General features: G+C 45.1%; 1 pseudogene; it reads left to right on the top strand.

The window, feature by feature from the left end:
- The first annotated feature begins 1,234 nt into the window (after nt 1–1,234).
- Nucleotides 1,235–20,157, top strand: LOC140720357 (uncharacterized; annotated as a pseudogene).
- The last annotated feature ends 1,518 nt before the right edge of the window (nt 20,158–21,675 follow it).

Below are 21,675 nucleotides of genomic sequence, written 5' to 3'. Positions count from 1 at the left end.
CAAAAGTCGGGAAGTTATGTTGCGGCTGTTACGAGCCTGCGGTCGTACTGTGACTGTTTCTTTAAGAGCGCCGGCGTGAGGAGGCGGGACTATGACGTCAGTCACAGGCTGACAGCGCTGACTGTGGACTGAACCATAAGAGAGAGACAGCGATCTGCAGACAGGCAGTCGGCCAGTCTAAAGAGAGAGAGAGACTGGAAAAGCTGATCGCTTCAGTTAGTCGCAGTTGAGGCTTGGAACTCTCCTATGCCTACAAAAGTGGGTTGATCATCGGTACACGGAACCACAACGAACGTGTGTGGCTGTCACTTCGTATAATCCATAGGAGTGGATTTTTGGAATATCTTGTGTTAACCCTTGCCTGGGTATGTTGTGTGGTAACCCCTGGAAGACGGTATTCCTGTGACAGGTCATTTTCGCTGATAACTCGTATGTGGACTGATTCGACGGATAAGAACTTCATCGACGGTTATTTTGAAGTAACGGCCTTTTCTCTACGTTTCACCCTGAATTACAAATATCCCTCTCCCATCATTTATTCCGTGGATTACTGAACTTTCCTACTTTACCATCTCAAGACTCTGAGCTTTGTTCCCTCAGGCTCGATGGTCTGGGAGTTATATTTACACATATATACACATAACAATGCTAACTTTCCTTTATTTCGTTAAGTGACTATATTATAAGTAGATACTAATAAAGAGAGTGGTTTTAACATCAAAACCAGACTCCAGTGTGATCCCTATTGCTGCTGGTTCGTTTCTAAAACGTTACAGTTCGTAACACAGTTTTATAAAACTAGTTAGCCCACATCTGGAGTGTTTCATACAGTTCTGGTCGCCCCCATTCTCGGAAGGATGTCGGGGCTTTGGAGAGGGCGCAGAAGAGGTTTACCAGGACACTGCCTGGATTAGAGGGCATGAGCTATAACGAGAGGCTGGACAAACTTGTGTTATTTTCTCCAGAGCGGCGCAGGCTGGGGTGAGAATGGATGGACGTTTATAAGATTACAAGAGGAATAGATAGAGTGGACAGACGATATATTTTTCCTGGGGGTTGAAATGTCTAATACATTTAAGGTGAGAGGAGATGTGAGCGGCAAGTTTGCTCCAGTCATGTCACGTGATCCCGTTTGCCCCCTCCCATTTAACCGGAGATGGGCAGCACCTGCGCGTCTGTTTCCGAGGCCCCGCCTCCGGAATCTCTTCGCGCATGTTCACAGCCTCCGGGTGGACGGTGTTTTCCTCTCCACTCAGAGCTGAAGTCGGTCGGCTGTGTGTTCGGGAAAGACTTTCGTCTCTTCCGTTGGGTCAGAGTCTGCGGGCCGAAGATATCACTTTCCCATCGGTGAGTATTGAGACCGATCCCGAGCGGGGAGATCCGATGTTGGCCGTGAGCCCCGAACTGAGGGCCAGTTACTCATTTATTTTCCAATTATCTGGGCTTGTCAGAAATGTGTCGACTTCACTTAATCTGCATTGAACGATCCAAACCAGGAGCCCAGGCTGTCTGTTTCCGCAGAGTTGAAATGGAAGTCCCGCCGACAGGTCACGTGAGGCTGTGTGCCGCAGATTCGCCCCGCCCTCCGCTTTGTGACGCCAGATCACGTGGTGTGATTTTGGCCACTGAGTCCCATTAGCTTCCCCGAACTCGCCTCGTTTCCTAAAGCTCCTCGCATTTGTCCTGGAGCTTTATGGCTGTTATGTCTTCTTCCGGACTGTCCCAGGTTGTGGGGATCTTTGATTTCACTGCCTGCTTTACCGAGGGACTGGGAAGTCAAGGGAGATAATGGTTCGAGCCTCAGCTCCAGGCAGCGTGGTGTGTCCTTGAACAAGGCATTTAGCCACACATTGCTCCTGCTCGTTTATAGCCCAGCGACGGCGGTCGGTCCAGTATGTACAAGACAGGATCTGTATCCTAGGATCTGTAATACAAATTTCCTGAAATTGACCTGTTTTAACCTGGAAATGGAGTGATAGTATAACAGTAAAGAAAGCACAACTTTTCCCTGTAAATTATCCTGGAACCGATTTGTCTGTTATTCCTGGAAATGTGTTCAGTACAGTTGTTCCTAACAAGGCTTACAAGAATAATCTCATGAATGATCGGCTTTATGTTTGAGGAGCATTTGATGGTTCTGGACCTGTGCTGGTTGGAGTTCAGAGGGATGGTGAGGTTTGTGGAGGCGATGTATGGTTAAGTAAACCTACCGAATATTGAAAAGCCTGGATACAGTGGACATGGAGAGGATGTTTCCATTAGACCATATATGTCAAACTCAAGGCCCGCGGGCCAAATCCGGCCCGTGGTGGAATTATCTTTGGCCCGCGAGATAATATCTAATTACTATTAAAGCTGGTCCCAGTAATCGAAGCGCCTATGGCGTATGTTATGGCTAATGCTGAGTTTATTCAGGTACCAGGTTTTCAGGGTTTTTTGTGTTTATTCGGGAGTCTTGCTCGGCAGTCTTCTTCATAAGAAACCGAATTTGTAAAGTGAAACACTTTGTAGTTATAGCAGAGACTGAAACACATGAGAGCAGGCTGAAAAAACGGAGGCAACGAAAGCTGCGTTCGCACGCGTCCAACTGATCCGGCCCGCATGAAGCTGCATTTTGCTCAATCCGGCCCGTGACCTAAAATGAGTTTGACACCCCTGCATTAGACAGAGAGTCAGTGATCTGACAGCAAGGTCTCAGAATAAACTTGCTTCCCTTTAAAACTGAGATAAGGAAAAATTTTTGGCCAAAAGATGTCTGATATGTGGAATTTGTTGCCGCAGAATTTGAGGCTGCCATTTGGGTATATTTGTGAAGATTAATATACTGATGATTGCTGAGTAGCTTCAGGGTTACAGGAGGAAGGCAGGAATATGGTGTTGGATTAAAAATCAGCCCTGGTTGAATGGTTGAGTGGTGGGACAGACTAGATGGATTGAATCACCTGATTCTGTTCCTGTGTCTTATGTCTTACCATGACTGAATGATCGCTCCTTCTTATCCCGTATTGTTTTGTGATGTGTGAGGGACAATAAAAGATTGTTCACTGAGATCATTATATTTGCCAACGTTTAAATTTCAGTGAGTTTTGTTCCTAGTAACATTAAGCAGAAATGTTTGGTCCTCCTTTTCATTGTTGACGTGCTTCATTATCTTTCATGTTAAAGTTAGACCTGCAGTGAGAGATTTATTGGAAGAAAAACCACGACTGAAGACGAGGGAACAGCAACAAGTGAACCAGCCTGACGATTGAGAGCATCAACTGGAGAAAACCCATTTGACTCAGAGATTCCAGTGATACAGTCGGGAGAAAGTTTGGTGAGTCTCATTTACTCAAACACTGGTCCTTTAGACATTACATACCTGTACAAAGGAAGGTAGGAAATAGTTGGGAGTGAGACAGAATGTGCCCAGAAGAACCAGTTATGCCATACCAGTCAGACCCAGTTGTGAAGAAGCTCCCCCCCCCCCAATATTCCCTTTAAACTTTTCACCCTTCACCCTTAACCCATGTCCTCTGGTTTTTTTTCTCCCCTAGCCTCAGTGGATAAAGCCTGCTTGCATTCACTCTATCTATACCCATCATAATTTTATACACCTCTATCAAATCACCCGTCATTCTCCTACGCTCCAGAGAATAAAGTCCTAACCTATTCAACCTTTCTCTGTAACTCAGTTTCTCAAGTCCTGGCAACATCCTTGTAAACCTTCTCTGCACTCTTTCAACCTTATTAATATCCTTCCTGTAATTCGGTGACCAAAATTGCACACACTACTCCAAATTCCCCCCCCCCCCCCCCCCCCCACTAATGCAATATACAACCTCACCATTACATTCCAACTCTTATACTCAGTACTTTGATTTATAAAGGCCAATGTACCAAAAGCTCTCTTTACTGCCCTATCTACATGTGATGCAACTTTTAGGGAATTTTGTATCAGTATTCCTAGATCCCTCTGTTCTAGTGCACTCCTCAGTGCCCTGCCATTTACCTTGTATGTTCTACCTTGGTTTGACCTTCCAAAGTACAATACCTCACACTTGTCTGTATTAAACTCCATCTGCCATTTTTTCAGCTGGTCCAGATCCCTCTGCAAGCTTTGAAAACCTTCTTCACTGTGCACTACACGTCCAATCTTTGTATCATCAACAAGTTTGCTGATCCAATTTACCAAATTATTATCCAGATCATTGATATAGATGACAAATAACCATGGACCCAGCACTGATCCCTGTGGCACACCACTAGTCACAGGCCTCCATTCAGAGTAGCAATCCTCCACTACCACTCTCTGACTTCTCCCATTCTCAATTCCCAATCAAATTTACTACCTCACCATGTATTCCTAGTGACTGAATCTTCCTAACTAACCTCCCATGCAGGACCTTGTCAAAGGCCTTACTGAAGTCCACTACATCCACTGTCTTGCCTTCATCCACTTTCCTTGTAACCGCCTCGAAAATCTCTAATATATTTGTTAAACATGGCACAAAGCCATGTTGACTCTCCCTAATAAGTCCCTGTCTATCTAAATAATTGTGGATCCTATCTCTTAGTACTCCTTCCAATAATTTACCCATGACCGACATCAAACTTGCCAGCCTATAATTTCCCGGATTACTTTTAGAGCCTGCTTTAAACAACGGAACAATATGAGCCATCCTCCAAATCCCTGGCACCTCACCCATAGATAACGACTTTTAAATATATCTGCCAGGGCCCCTGCAATTTCAACACTAGTCTCCTTCATGGTCCGAGGGAATATCCTGTCATGTCCTGGAGATTTATCTACTCGCCTCAAGGTCGCAAGCACCTCCTCCTCTTCTATCTGTATAGGTTCCATGACCTCAATACTTGTTTGCCTTATTTCCATTGACTCCATGCCAATTTCCTTAGTAAATTCAGACACAAAAAAACCATTTAACATCTCCCAAATTTCTTTTGGTTCCATACATAGCCAACCGCTCTGATCTTCAAGAGGACCAATTTTATCCCATAACTATCCTTTTGCTATTAATATACCTGTGGAAGCTCTTACTATCCTTCACCTTGACTGCCAACACTACCTCATGTCTTCTTTCAGCCCTCCTGATTTCTTCCTTAAGTATTTGTTTGCACTTTTTATACTACTCAAGTACCTTCTTTGCTCCCTGTTTCTTATACATGTCATACATCTCTCTCTTCTTTATTAGAATTCCAATATCCCTCAAGAACCAAGGTTCCTTATTCTTATTCACTTTGCCTTTAATCCTGAGACTTTGTTCCCAGGGTGTCCTCTGATGTCAGCTGGTGACAACCCTGTTTTCCCCTGTGGGGTAACCGTCATGTGGAATCAGGCTAATGGTCAGACCTTCAACCAAGTGAGTCCAGTCTCCGCTGTTAGTTTTGCCAGTTTACTCTTCAGAGTGCCATTGGCTCTTTCCACTCTGCCAGCGGCCCGTGGGTGGTGTACACAGTGGAATTGTTGCTTGATAGCTAGTTTGTTACATACTCCTTCATTTACTTTCACCATAAAGTGTGAGCCATTGTTGAACTCAGCATCTCTGGCTTGTACCTGGGAATTATTTCCCTTAATAATACCTTCACAACAGTCACAGCAGTATTAATGGTAGTTGGAATAGCTTCAATCCATCTACTAAACACATCTATAATAACTAAGCAGTATCTATAGCAATGTACTCTAGGCAATTCAATAAAATCAACTTGTAGACACAAAAAAGATCCACCTGTCAAGGGAGTCATACCCGGTGTGCAGGGTACAGGATACCAACCATTCCCTCCTTTCCCAGGTGTGTACAATTATGTATATAATCGACCAATATTGGTAAAAAAACTGTGTAGGAACACAAACCTGTCCTGCTGGGTGATCCAAAAACCTATGTTGGGGTCTTTCTGGCACCCCATCTGGGACCACAGTTTTCACTCCTCCTCAGAGGCGTCCCCCTGAGAAGAACAAAACTCGAGGTAGCTGTAGAGCGGTGAGTAAGTTCTTTACAAAGGTGACATTTTAATGGGGTGGCCAGAGGAAGTCAGGAATCCCCATGTTCCCAGAGAGCCCCGTAGTCATGTACAATTCCAAATGCATAACGGGAGTCTGTGTAAACGTTCCCACTTTAGTCTGTTGCTGGGATACAGGCACAAGTCAGAGCAAACAGCTCAGCCTTCTGGGCAGAGACAGCTGCTTCAAAAGAGGCCTGCTCAATTACTTCACTGTCCATCACTATCGCATAGTCAGAATATCGTTTTCCTGATGGATCCACAAAAGAGTTTCCATCCTCATAAAACGTTGCCTCAGGCTAGAGGGGGTATTACAGAATGGATGGGAGAGTCTGTCCTTCTTTCACTGTGATCCGGACAGGCTAGAGGGGGTATTGCAGAATGGATGGGAGAGTCTGTCCTTCTATCACAGTGATCCAGACGGTCTAGAGGGGGTATTGCAGAATGGATGGGAGAGTCTGTCCCTCTTTCACAGTGATCCAGACGGGCTGGATGGGGTATTGCAGAATGGATGGGAGAGTCTGTCCTTCTTTCACAGTGATCCGGACAGGCTAGAGGGGGTTTTGCGGAACGGATGGGAGAGTCTGTCCTTCTTTCACTGTGATCCGGACAGGAGGGCTGACTTCATGGACTGAAATTCCCCAGAGATGGGGTATAACGTCTTAGGATCGGTCACTATTAAAAGAATGTCTTACCAGATGTCCCATTTTGACCTCAGACTCCTTCCAGTATCGGAGTTGGCCCGCGGCAAAGTCCTGCCAGTCTCCCTCGGTGCTGGAGGCCTGTTTCGTCAGGGTGTAGGCAAGGAGCCCTGGGCTCTTTGGCTTGAACCCAGGGCAAACCCTGAAGGTGGTATGGGGAACCACCAATCCTGTCTGTCGCCAAAAGAAATCTGGAACTTCAGTAAGAAATGCAATGCCGTTTCTTCCTTTAACCTCTCCAATCACCGTGACTGGGAATTTCTATCACTCGAGGGGTGCATAATATTAGCTTTCCTCAGTTGAGCACCACGTAGGGTCATAACACAGAGTCACATGAGAGCTGGCCACTGGCAGAAGGGGTTCAAATGTACTGGAGTCCAGATAAAGTGCCCACCACTGGGTGGTCAGAAACTGAGGAAGCTCACAGTTGTTCACAGTTCCAGCATGATATCCTTGTCCGTGCATAGAATCTCGACTTCCAACGGACAGAGCAAGTCTCTCCCTACGAGATTGCACCCCCGTCTGGTGATGACAGTAAATGAAACCTCACACTGCTTCCCCTGGAATTCCACCTGCAGTGGCTGGGTATGTGAATACATATGTTCCGTGCCTTCGAACACAAATAGAGTGATTGTAGCGTCTGATAGCTGGAATCCCTTTTCCGATACTATTTCCTGATCGAGAGTGGTTGTGGTTGCCCTCATATCAATCATAAACGGAACTGGAATTCCAGCAACTTGCAATATTACATTGGGCTCTTCCTGAGGGTTGGCACTCATGGTTGGAAGCATCTTCTTGTCAGTTTCTGAACAGGTTGTTGTCCCCACTTGTCCCTTGGTAAGTTTTTGTTCCCATTTCTGTTCCTCAGATATAGCCCGCTCGCGTCCTTCTTCCCGCTGAGCATATTCACCTTTAATATTAGTTCCCTTCGGGGTTGATTGGGATTCGAAAGTTGGGTCCTAATGATATGTCAAAGCTCGTCGCATTTGATTTCGGTCATTGTCAGACCAGTCCATATTATTTGTTTTAACCATGTTGGCTAACTTAGTTTGTAAGCATTGGAGCAGTAGGGCATTGAACTGGGGGGGACAGATTCGCTTGGTCTCCTGCGAAGGTGCCGTAGCAGGCCACAAATCACAATCAGTAGTCTGGTCCCGATTCCCCAGGCTTAGGTTTGCATTTAGGTACTTTAGTGATGTTTACAGTTTGCTGGAGAGCCCTTTCCAAGGCTTGAATAATCTGGTCTGTCTGTTCATTCTCATTATGGTTTCCCACCTGTAACTCCTGATAGGTTTGGTATCTCAATTCTGCCTTCCATTTCGGCCCTTCATCAGCTGAGAGAATCATGCAGCAGAGACTGAATAAATCTTGCAGAGTCGCATTAAACATTTGTGTAGTACTGTGGACACACTGAGCAAACTGTGCTGGTTTTTCTTTTCTATCTGGGGCCTGATTCATGATCATTATCATTTCTTGAGGATTCCAGGGAGCATACACAGGAATCACTGAGGGCTGTCCCTCCTCCTAGTCCTAGGGGGAGTGTTTGCTACTGTTGTTCAGGAGGATTTAAACTAATGTGGCAGGGGGATAGGAACAAGTGCAGAGAGACAGAGGGGTGCAAAATGAGAGTAGAAGCAAAAAGTAGTAAGGTGAAAAGTAAAAGTGGCAGGCAGTCAAATCCAGGCAAAAATCAAAAAGGGCCACTTTTCAACATAATTGTATAAGGGCTAAGAGTGTTGTAAAAACAAGCCTGAAGGCTTTGTGTGTCAATGCAAGGAGCATTCGTAATAAGGTGGATGAATTGAATGTGCAGATAGTTATTAATGAATATGATATAGTTGGAATCACAGAGACATGGCTCCAGGGTGACCAAGGATAGGAGCTCAATATCCAGGGATATTCAATATTCAGGAGGGATAGACAGGAAAGAAAAGGAGGTGGGATGGCGTTGCTGGTTAGAGAAGAGATTAACGCAATAGAAAGGAAGGACATCAGCCTGGAGGATGTGGAATCAATATGGGTAGAGCTGCGTAACACTAAGGGGCATAAAACGCTGGTGGGAGTTGTGTGCAGGCCACCTAACAGTAGTAGTGAAGTTGGGGATGGCATTAAACAGGAAATTAGAAATGCGTGCAAAAAAGGAACAGCAGTTATAATGGGTGACTTCAATCTACATATAGATTGAGTGAACCAAATTGGTAAGGGTGCTGAGGAAGAGGATTTCTGAGAATGTGTGCGGGATGGTTTTCTGAACCAACATGTGGAGGAACCAACTAGAGAGCAGGCCATTCCAGACTGGGTATTGAGCAATGAGGAAGGGTTAATTAGCAATCTTGTCATGTGAGGCCCCTTGTGTAAGAGTGACCATAATATGGTGGAATTCTTCAGTAAGATGGAGAGTGACATAGTTAATTCAGAACCAAATGTTCTGAACTTAAAGAAGGGCAACTTTGAAGACATGAGACGTGAATTAGCTAAGATTGATATCTAATGATATTTAAAGGGTTGACAGTGGATAGAAACATAGAAAATAAGTGCAGGAGTAGGCCATTCGTACCTTCGAGCCTGCACCACCATTCAGTATGATCATAGCTGATCATCCAACTCAGAACCCTGTTCCTGCTTTCTCTCCATACCCCCGATCGCTTTAGCCACATGGGCCATATCTAACTCCCTCTTAAATATAGCCAATGAACTGGCCTCAACTGTTTCCTGTGGCAGAGAATTCCACAGATTCACCACTCTCTGTGTGAAGAAGTTTCTCCTCATCTCGGTCCTAAAAGTCTTCCCCTTTATCCTTAAACTGTGACCCCTCGTTCTGGACTTCTACAACATCAGAAACAATCTTCCTGCATCTAGCCTGTCCAATCCCTTTAGAATTTTATACGTTTCAATAAGATCCTCCATCAATCTTCTAAATTCCAGTGAGTATAAGCCTAGTCGATCCAGTCTTTCTTCATATGAAAGTCCTCCCATCCCAGGAATCAATCTGATGAACCTTCTTTGTACTCCCTCTATGGCAAGAATGTCTTTCCTCAGATTAGGGGACCAAAACTGCACTCAATACTCTAGGTGCGGTCTCACCAAGGCCTTGTACAACTGCAGTAGAACCTCCCTGCTCCTGTACTCAAATCCTTTTGCTATGAATGCCAGCATACCATTCGCCTTTTTCACCACCTGCTGTACCTCCATGCCTCCCTTCAATGACTGGTGTACAATGACACCCAGGTCTCGTTGCACCTCCCCTTTTCCTAATCGGCCACCGTTCAGATAATAATTTGTTTTCCTGTTCTTGCAACCAAAATGGATAACCTTATATTTATCCACATTAAATTGCATCTGCCATGAATTTACCCACTCATCTAACCTATCCAAGTCACCCTGCATCATCTTAGCATCCTCACAGCTAACACCACCACCCAGCTTCGTGTCATCCACAAACTTGGAGATGCTGCATTTAATTCCCTCATCTAAATCATTAATATATATTGTAAAGAACTGGGGTCCCAGCACTGAGCCTTGCAGTACCCCACTAGTCACTGCCTGCCATTCTGAAAAGGTCCTGTTTATTCCCACTCTTTCCTTCCTGTCTGCCAACTAATTCTCTATCCACATCAATACCATACCCCCAATACCGTGTGCTTTAAGTTTACACACTAATCTCCTGTGTGGGACCTTGTCAAAACCCTTTTGAAAATCTAAATATACCACATCTACTGGCTCTCCCCATCCACTCTACTAGTTACACCTTCAAAAAATTCTATAAGATTCGTCACACAGGATTTTCCTTTCACAAATCCATACTGACTTTGTCCGATGATTTCACCTCTTTCCAAATGTGCTGTTATCACATCTTTGATAACCGACTCTAGCATTTTCCTCACCAACGATGTCAGACTAACCGGTCTATAAATTCATGATTTTTCTCTCCCTCCTTTTTTAAAAAATGGAGTTACATTAGCCACCTTCCAATCCTCAGGAACTAATCCAGAATCTAAGGAGTTTTGAAAAATTATCACTAATGCATCCACTATTTCTTGGGCTACTCTGAGATGCAGACGATCTGGCCCTGGGGATTTATCTGCCTTTATTCCCCTCAATTTACTTAATACCACTTCCCTACTAACATGTATTTCCCTCAGTTCGTCCATCTCACTAGACCCTCGGTCCCTTACTATTTCTGGAGGGTTATTTTTGTCCTCCTTAGTGAATACAGAACCAAAGTAGTTATTCAATTGGTCTGCCATGTCTTTGTTCCCTATGATCAATTCACCTGTTTCTGACTGTAAAGGTCCTTACATTTGTCTTGACCAATCTTTTTCTTTTCACATATCTGTAAAAGCTTTTACAGACAGTTTTTATGTTCCCTGCCAGCTTTCTCTGATAATCTTTTTTCCCTTTCCTAATTAAGCCCTTTGTCCTCCTCTGCTGGTCTCTGAATTTCTCCCAGTCCTCAGGTGTGCCGCTTTTTTTTGCTAATTTATATGTTTCTTCTTTGGGCTTGATACTATCCCTAATTTCCCTTGATAGCCACGGGTGCACTACCTTCCCTGGTTTATTCTTTTGCCAAACTGGGATGAACAATTGTTGTAGTTCATCCATGCGATCTTTAAATCCTTGCCATTGCATATCCACCGTCAACCCTTTAAGTATCATTTGCCAGTCTGTCTTAGCTAATTCACGTCTCATACCTTCAAAGTTACCCTTCTTTAAGTTTGGAATCTTTGTTTCTGAATTAACCATGTCACTCCCCATCTTAATGAAGAATTCCACCATATTATGGTCAATCTTACCCAAGGGGCCTCGCACGACAAGATTGCTAACTAACCCTTCCTCATTGCTCAATACCCAATGTAGAATGGCCTGCTCTCTAGTTAGTTCCTCAACATTCATATGTAATGGCAAGCATTTAAAGATTGTATGGATGAACTACAACAAGTGTTCATCCCAGTTTTGCAAAAGAATAAACCAGGGAAGGTAGTGCACCCGTGGCTGACAGGGGAAATTAGGGATAGTATCAAGTCCAAAGAAGAAACATACAAATTAACCAGAAAATGTGGCACACCTGAGGACTGGGAGAAATTCAGAGTCCAGCAGAGGAGGACAATGGGATTAATTAGGAAAGGGAAAAAGGGTTATGAGAGAAAGCTGGCAGGGAACATAAAAACTGACTGTAAAAGCTTTTATAGATAAGTGAAAAGAAAAAGATTGGTTAAGACAAATGTAGGTCCCTTACAGTTAGAAACAGGTGAATTGGTCATAGGGAACATGGACATGACAGACCAATTCAATAACTACTTTAGTTCTGTCTTCACTAAGGAGGACATAAATAATCTTCCGGAAATAGTAGAGGACCGAGGGTCTAGTGAGATGGAGGAACTGAGGGAAATATATGTTAGTAGGGAAGTGTTGTTAGGTAAATTGAAGGGATTAAAGGCAGATAAATCCCCAGGGCAAGATGGTCTGCATCACAGAGAGCTTAAGAAAGTAGCCCAAGAAATAGTGGATACATTAGTGATAATTTTTCAAAACTCCTTAGATTCTGGATTAGTTCCTGAGGATTGGATGGTAGCTAATGTGACCTCACTTTTTTAAAAAATGAGGGAGAGAGAAACCGGGGAATTATAGACCGGTTAGCCTGACATCAGTGGTGGGGAAAGTGCTAGAGTTGGTTGTGAAAGATGTGATAACAGCACATTTGGAAAGAGGTGAAATAATCGGACAACGTCAGCATGGATTTGTGAAAGGAAAATCATGTCTGGCGAATCTTATAGAATTTTTTGAGGATGTAACTAGTAGAATGGATAGGGGAGAAAAAGTGGATGTGGTATATTTGGATTTTCAAAAGGCTTTTGACAAGGTCCCAAACAGGAGATTAGTGTGCAAACTTAAAGCACACAGTATTGGGAGTATGTTATTGATGTGGATAGAGAATTGGTTGGCAAACAGGAAGCAAAGAGTGGGAATAAACGGGACCTTTTCAGATTGGCAGGCAGTCACTAGTGGGGTACTGCAAGGCTCAGTGCTGGGACCCCAGTTGTTTACAATATATATTAATGATTTAGACGAGGGAATTAAATGCAGCATCTCCAAGTTTGCGGATGACACGAAGCTGGGCGACAGTGTTAGCTGTGAGGATGCTAAGAGGATGCAGGGTGACTGGGATAGGTTAGGTGAGTAGGCAAATTCATGGCAGATGCAATTTAATGTGGATAAATGTGAGGTTATTCACTTTGGTTGCAAGAACAGGAAAGCAGATTATTATCTGAATGGCCGATTAGGAAGAGCGGAGGTGCAATGAGACCTGGGTGTCATTGTAAACCAGTCATTGAAAGTGGGCATGCAGGTACAGCAGGTGGTGAAAAAGGCAAATGGTATGTTGGCACTCGTAGCAAGAGGATTTGAGTACAGGAGCAGGGAAGTTCTAGTGCTGTTGTACAAGGCCCTGGTGAGGCCACAGCTGGAGTACTGTATGCAGTTTTGGTTCCCTAATCTGAAGAAAGACATTCTTGCTATAGAGGGAGTACAAAGAAGGTTCACCAGATTGATTCCTGGGGTGGCAGGACTTTCATGTGAAGAAAGACTGGATCGACTAGGCTTATACTCGCTGGAATTTAGAAGATTGAGGGGGGATCATATTGAAATGTGTAAAATTCTAAAGGGATTGGACAGGCTAGATGCAGGAAGATTGTTTCCGATGTTGGTGGAGTCCAGAACGAGGGGTCACAGTTTAAGGATAAAGCGGAAGCCTTTTAGGACCAAGATGAGGAAAAACTTCTTCACACACAGAGTGGTGAATCTGTGGAATTCTCTGCGACAGGAAACAGTTGAGGCCAGTTCATTGGCTATATTTAAGAGGGAGTTAGATATGGCCCTTGTGGCTAAAGGGATCAGGGGTATGGAGAGAAAGCAGGTACAGGGCTCTGAGTTGGATGATCAGGCATGATCATACTGAATGGTGGTGCAGGCTTGAAGGGCCTGATGGCCTACTCCTGCACCTATTTTCTATGTTTCTATGTGTGCAAAATTAAAATCTCCCACAATCGCAACCTTGTGCTTACTACAAATATCTGCAATCTCCTTACAAATTTCCTCCTCCAATTCTTGCTCCCAATTAGGTGGTTTATAATACACCCCTATAAGTGTTACTATACCTTTCCCATTCCTCAATTCCACACAAATATGCTCCCTAAATGAGCCCTGTAATCTATCCTGTCAAAGCACTGCTGTAATATTTTCTAGGACAAGCATTGCAATACCTCCTGATTCTATCACACCAGAAGCAATGAAATCCAGGAATATTTAGTTGCCAATCAGACCTCTCCTGCAACCATGTTTCACTAATAGATACAACATCATATTTCCAGTTATCAATCCATACTCTAAGCTCATCCTCCTTTCTTACAATGCTCCTAGCATTAAAACAGATGCATTCAAGAAACTTTCCGCTTCTTCCTCTCTGTTTATCCCTAACGGTGCAAACAACTTTATTATCTCTTTTTTTCCCTTCTCCCCTACATCTTCGGTCTGAGCGCTCCTACATCAGGGAGGAAGTTCAAATCAGCTTCGTGTTAAATGTTTAACCATCATGGTGACTGAAGGCAGCTGCAGGTTCATGAGGGACTGTTACTGTCAGATTCTGCAGTTCTTGCGGCTGCTCATCGCACCCAGGACTGAACCCTGGTCACTGAGCATTGGAGGAGTCTGTTCTGCTGATGTTAGCCTTAAACTAGACTGGTGTTTAATATTGTGGATCTGTGAAAGATAAATCAGTTCTGTATCAAATCCCATGTCTCAGGTACTTACTGTCTCTACCACACTCACAATGTAGACGAGAAAGGCCACTCAGCCCATCTGGTTCTTGCCCATGTTTCTGTTCCATATCAGTATATCAAAATCTCTCCCTGTCGTTCCCCTCTCACTCTCCCTGAGATGACAGGTTGCAACTAGTCACCACTCCGTGGGATAGGAGATTTCCCGTGAATTTCATGGAAACATATAAATGCACAACACATTACATATGCTTTGTCCCACATTGCTGTGCCAACCATGTATCTTACTCTAGAAGACGCTTAGAATTACCCTGCCACATAGCCAACCATTTTCCTAAGCTCCATATACCTATCTGAGAGTCTCTTAAAAGACCCTATTGTATCTGCCTCTACCACCGTCACTGGCGGTGCATTCCACACATACCCCACTCTTTGCTTAAAAAACTTAGCTCTGACATCTCCTCTGTACCTACTTCCAAGCAGCTTAAACCTATTTCCCCTCGTGTTAGCTGTTTCAGCCCTGGGGGAAAAGCCTCTGGCTATCCACATGACCAATGCCTCTCATCATCTTATACACCTGCATGAATTTCCTGCATGATTTTCTCCAGGGTGAATAAGACGAGGAGCTGACTGTGGTTTTGACGTTCTCTCTCTCTCTCCTTGTGTCTGACGTCACAGCCCCGCCTGACTCAGGCACTTAAAGCGACACTCACAGTAAATGAACCTGCAGTCTCGTAACACAATGCGCCTCTAAGTTCTGACAGCAGACTAGCGAGTGAATCTTCGATGGTGCAGAGTCAGAAACCAAAGTGTTGCCAGCCTCAGTCAGTGCTTTGGGGCTCCAGAGAGAGATGGGGTCTGGAGTTTACGAGGAGGAGGAAGAATCAGACCAGCAGGATGTGGCTACAAAAGAAAGATCAGAAATATTTGGAAACTGGTTGGCCAAAAAAAAAGGTGTTTAATTTCAGGCAGCAAATGTGGAGAGGAATAAAAAGACAACGTTTAGGCCGAGCCCCTTCAGCATGCTTAGTCTGTGTACTCCGCTGCTCAGTTGCTCTCTGAATTGCAGAGTTCCTCCAGCGTTTTGTGTGTGTGCATCTCTGTATTTCCAGCAACTGCAGAATCTCCTGTGTTTTATAACTGCATTTTACTTTGGCGTTAGATACACGTTGGTATTGAGTATATTGTTTATGGGAGCCGCTTTCTGCGTTAAAACAGCTGCAGAATTTTTCTATACACACTATAAAAAAAATGAGGCATGGACATTGAACCGGTGCTTGCAGAAATGGTTAATGGCACCGTGATGACCCATAGGGCCATGCGTTAAGAATTCTGCCGTTGCTGAAGCGCCGATGAAATGTGCAGGCGTCAGACTGAGGATGTCCCCGAGTATCACGCATGTGCGCAGTACACAGAAGGCCTTGAAAATCTCGGGTGCAGGTAAGAGCGATTCTCCATGTTTTTATCTTAAACACCGACTTCGGGACAATTCCTGTGAAATCCGGAAACTGTGGCCAACAATCCCGGGACAATCCTGCTCTTGTCCCTCTCTCTCAGCCCCACGATCCATACACGGGCCCCGGGGAGCTTCCGGCTGCTGAGTGAATGGGAACCGATGGATCTCTCAGACAGAGCTGAGTTCTGGCTATAATAAAGGCAAGGATTAGGAACTCAGAGAAAGGGAACAAAATCTTTTACATCACCAGTTGAGAAAATCACCTTTGTTCTACCTCCAATCACTAACAAGAGAAAATCTGCAGAAGCTGGAAATCCAAGCTACACATATTGCTGGAGGAATTCAGCATTAGTACTCTTTTCCATAGATGCTGCCCGACCTGCTGAGTTCCTCCAGCATTTTGTGTCTGTTGCCTGTTCTATCTCTTTTTCTGGACTTTTCTACTGGTGATAATGTGTGTTGTCCCATTCTCTCTGGGTACTTAATGATATCAAGCACCTTTGCCCTGGGCAGCAAGTAGCTTTCACATCACAAATGTGCCAGACTCCAAATGAGACAGACTACTGCCCTTCCCTTCATATTCATTGGCATTGCCATCACTGAGTTCACCACTGTCAGTCTTTGTCTGATGTGTGTATTGTGGCGATGTAAACGTTGCTGGAGAATTGGGGGAGGCTTCAGGGGAATATAGAAACTGAGTTCACCACTGTCAGTCATTGGGGGGGGGACGGTTTGGGGAAATATTTTTGTAGAATATAGAAACTGGTGATACTTGTGTGTATTCTGGTGTTGCAAAAGTTGCTGGAGAATTTGCAAGTGGGAAGAAGTGGAGTGATATTTGGAAATCTGACTTTTTAAAGCATAAATTTGCAAGCAAACCACATATGGACAATATGCCAAAACTTTAGTGAGAAAATTCTTCATTACCCATTACAGGCCTGCTACATAGGTTGTGTGAGAGTGCAGATGAACTGGATCGAACCCAGAGGAGAACAAAGTTCCTATTGACCGTGATTTGCTAGCTGTGAAAATGAATACCTCTCTATAAAAAATTCACTGTGCACATCTTGTCACTGGATTAAAAAAAATGCACAGTGCAAGATTTATGTACACACTGGTTATTACAAGTTAGAGGGGGTATTGGAGGGAAGATGGGGAGACCTGTAATGTCCCTGATGCCCTCACTTACAAGAAGTGCATCCAGCTGCAGCTTGTAACCCTGCACTTTAAGGAGTTGGAACTTGAAACGCATATGGGGATTGATGGTCATTCCAGATACCAGCACTCTGCCCAGTCAGGAGATGATTTATCTTCCAAATTGGGTTTAACCTCACTGTAACAGTGTGATACTAGATCAAACCTTGGCAACTCAAGTAATCTCATCTGAAATGTTGTCCTACACCCATTGATGGATTTGTAAATCTTTTACAGGTTAAAAACGGGAAGGAATTTGTCTCCAGGAATCTCAAACACGGCACAACAGTTTTGTTGTCTCTGTCTAGATATTTAAGAAGTGGAGCAAGGGATTCAATCTACCATCCTTCCTGCTCAGACTGTGGGGAGGGATTCACTCGGTCATCTGACCAACTAGCAAGCCCGTCATTTTACACAGGAGAAAGGCCTTTCACCTGCTCAGGAATGGATTCACTGGGTCATTTCAACTGAAGGTACATCAGCAAGTTCACACTGGGCAAGGCCATTCATCTGTTCTGTGTGTGAGAAGGGGTTCAGTCGGGCATCCCACCTGTGGACACACCAGTCAAATCACAGTGGGCAGAGGCTGGTCATCTGCTGAATTTCGGGGAAGCGATTCTCTCGGTCATCTGACCTAATGGCACACCGGCGTGTTCACACCAGGGGGCTGCCATTCACCTGCACAGTCTGCAGGAAGGGAATCACTGCGTCATCCAACCTACAGAGACATCAGCGAGTTCTCACTGGGGAGAAGCCGTTCACCTGCTCAGTCTGTGGGAAGGGATTCACTCGGTCATCCAACCTACGGAGTCATCAGCGAGTTCACACTGGGGAGAAGCCTTTCACCTGCTCTGACTGTGGGAAGAGTTTCACTCGGTCATCCCAACTACTGGTACACCAGTCAGTTCACACTGGGGAGAAGTCGTTCACCTGCTTAGACTGTGGGAAGGGATTCAGTCAGTCATCCAACCTACTGGTACATCAGCGAGTTCACACTGGGGAGAAGCCATACTCCTGCTCAGAATGTGGGAAGGGATTCACTCAGTCATCCAACCTACAGAGTCATCAGAGAGTTCACACTGGGGAAAAACCATTCACCTGCTCAGTCTGTGGGAAGGGAATCACTCTGTCATCCAACCTACGGAGTCATCAGAGAGTTCACACTGGGGAGAAGCCATTCACCTGCTCAGTCTGTTGGAAGGGATTCTCTCTGTCATCCAACCGACGGAGTCATCAGAGAGTTCACACTGGGGAGAAGCCGTTCACCTGCTCAGACTGTGGGAAGGGATTCACTCGGTCATCCCAACTACTGGTACACCAGTCAGTTCACACTGGGGAGAAGCCGTTCACCTGCTCAGACTGTGGGAAGGGATTCTCTCAGTCATCCAACTTACAGAGTCATCAGAGAGTTCACACTGGGGAAAAGCCATTCACCTGCTCAGTCTGTGGGAAGGGATTCACTCAGTCATCCAACCTACAGAGTCATCAGAGAGTTCACACTGGGGAAAAGCCATTCACCTGCTCAGTCTGTGGGAAGGGATTCACTCAGTCATCCAACCTACAGAGTCATCAGAGAGTTCACACTGGGGAGAAGCCGTTCAGCTGCTCAGTCTGTGGGAAGAGGTTCACTCTGTCATCCAACCTACAGAGTCATCAGCGAGTTCACACTGGGGAGAAGCCGTTCACCTGCTCAGAATGTGGGAAGGGATTCACTCAGTCATCCAAACTACAGAGTCATCAGAGAGTTCACACTGGGGAGAGGCCGTTCACCTGCTCAGTCTGTGGGAAGGGATTCACTGATCCATCCAACCTACAGAGTCATCAGAGAGTTCACTCTGGGGAGAGGCCATTCACCTGCTCAGTCTGTGGGAAGGGATTCACTCAGTCAACCCACCTACAGAATCATCAGCGAGTTCACACTGGGGAGAAGCCGTTCACCTGCTCAGACTGTGGGAAGAGTTTCACTCGGTCATCCCAACTACTGGCACACCAGCAATTTCACACTGGTGAGAAGCCATACACCTGCTCAGTCTGTGGGAAGGGATTCACTCAGTCATCCAACCTACTGGTCCACCAGCGAGTTCACACTGGGGAGAGGCCATTCACCTGCTCAGTCTGTGGGAAGGGATTCACTCAGTCATCCAACCTACTGGTCCACCAGCGAATTCACACTGGGGAGAGGCCAGTCACCTGCTCATAGTGCGGGAAGGGATTCACTAGCTCATCTGTACTGAAGGTACATCAGAGAGTTCACACTGGGGTGAAGCCATTCACCTGCTTAGACTGTGGAAAGAGTTTCACTCAGTCATCAAACCTCCTGGCACACCAGTCAGTTCAAAGTGGGGACTGGCTGTTGTTATGAATCCCGAGGTTTTGTTTGCCGTGGACTGTCATTTTAAGAGAGAGAGAGATTAGGAAGTCAAATCAGTCTGACTTGCAGCTTGTTTACATCACTCGCAGCTTGTTTAGTTTTAACCAAGGACAAAGACACTCAGAGTCAGACAGAAACAAAGGAGGAAAAATGGAAGGATCGAAACCGGGGAACTAGTGGCCAAGGGTCACTGTTTAGAAGTTTCCTATGCCCACAAGGGTGGGTTAATAATCGATCCATGTACATCGAATGCGTGGTTGTCACCTTGTTTGATCCATAGGAGTGGATCTGATTTGGCGTATCCTGTGGAGACCACTTATATGTTAACCCTTGCCTGGCTGGGTGTGGTAGTTCACTTGAAGATGATACACCTTGTGACAAGTCACTTTCGGTGATAATTTGTATGTGGATTTGGAATGATGACAGATAAATTCTACAGCGACTGTTCTCTCGTTTTACCACCGTGGAACCTGAGGAATTCTACATATTTGCCTTCTCTCGCCATTTACCCTGGATGACAAATCTCTCTCTCTCATCGCCTATTCTGTAGTTGAACTGAACTTTCATACTTTACCATCTCAAGACTCCAAGCCTTGTTTCCCCCGAGCTCAATAGTTTGGGAGTTACATTTACACACATTTCTAAACTTAACTCTGTTAACTTCTGTTTATCTTGTTTAAGTTGCAATATTACAAGTAGATTCTAATAAAGACAGATTTAACATCAAAACCAGAGTCCAGGTGTAGTCTATTGCTGCTGGCTTGTTTCTAAAGCACTATGGTTCGTAACAAATTTGGGGCGTGCGTCTGGGATATGAACAAATTTGGGGGCTATTGATCGAAGAATGATCGATTTGATTGGGGAAATCCCTTTTGATTTATTTGTGTGTGGAAATCAGCAGCAATGGACATTTATAAATTTCTGGAAGCGCCAACCCCTAAGGCATTAGGAAAAGCCAAAAAGAATGAATTGCTGACTGTTGCTAATGGGCTGAATCTTAAGCAGGTAAGGGGGTGTGAAGGACCAGGGCAAGCATAAAACTGGGAGAGGAGGTAAAGGTAAAACAATAGGGGTTTTATTATAAAATATAGGCATCCACCCCCTTTTTCAGAGACTGGGATCCCTGGTTCAACCGGTAATGATGTGCATTTCAATGTGTCCACCTCTCAGTCCTCGATTCTCCAAATGAAAGGGTTATCACATTTGATCTTTCTTCATATGATGACCCAACCATTTCAGGGAACAGTCTGTTGAAACTTCATTGCACTCTCTATAACAAATACTCTCTAACCACTTTGTTAATCCTCTGTGCAAAAAATGTCCATCTTCCGCTGCCCCGTGTTGCCCCAACCACTCACCTCCCACCCTTGTCACTGGCCCCACTGGCAGGTCAACTGTCTGCCGGTTTTTCCCCCCCAATGTGAATCCCTCTACTCACCACCACCGTGGGCTCAGACATTTCCACAGATTTCCACCGGGACAAAAATCCTGTCCGCCCCCTCTCACACCATTGTTTTCCTTTCAATAAAATCCCTCCTCTCCCTCCCCAGGGAACTGGCATCAAACTGATGGGCCGAGCGGTCTCCTCCTACCTCTCGGCGACACATCAGACTCCGGCCACAGAAGACGCTTCACAAACGCCCCAACTTTCCTTGGAGGGAAATGGAAATAAATCAAAAAACGGACATTTACTCCAATGTGATGTGGGGTTTGAGGCTGGAGCGGGAGGCGAAATCAGCGGGGGTAACGCCCTCTGGACTTGTCCACCTCTGCAACTAGTGGTAACAAGTGATTGACATCGCTTTGCAGCAATGGGAATAGCGCAGCCCCTGAATCCTCTGTTGACAGCGGTGGGGGAGGGCTGGTCACGTGATTATTAGCCCAGCTATTAAACTGATAAAGCCCGAGCTCAGCAGCGCATGGATGACGTAAGACGCTGTGCACGTAAGGGCAGATCCTGGTGTGGGAAGCCCATGCGTGACGTCAGGCACGAGGGGGTTCTGTGTGACGTCACCTGTGGGATGCGCTAGCATTTGAATGCACCTTAATGTGCGTTTCTTATGATTTGAGAGGGACAACAACATTAATCACGAGTTTCATTACTGAATCCAGTGTTGTGAGATGTAAAGTCCCCTGTTATGTGTCCGGCTGTGCCGTGTTGTTTGGGGGCTATTGATCGATTAA

The sequence above is a fragment of the Hemitrygon akajei genome, unplaced genomic scaffold, assembly GCF_048418815.1.
Source record: "Hemitrygon akajei unplaced genomic scaffold, sHemAka1.3 Scf000041, whole genome shotgun sequence".
Classification (NCBI taxonomy): domain Eukaryota; kingdom Metazoa; phylum Chordata; class Chondrichthyes; order Myliobatiformes; family Dasyatidae; genus Hemitrygon; species Hemitrygon akajei.
Note: the sequence above shows the minus strand (reverse complement) of the source record. Positions and strands in the feature narration are given on the sequence as shown.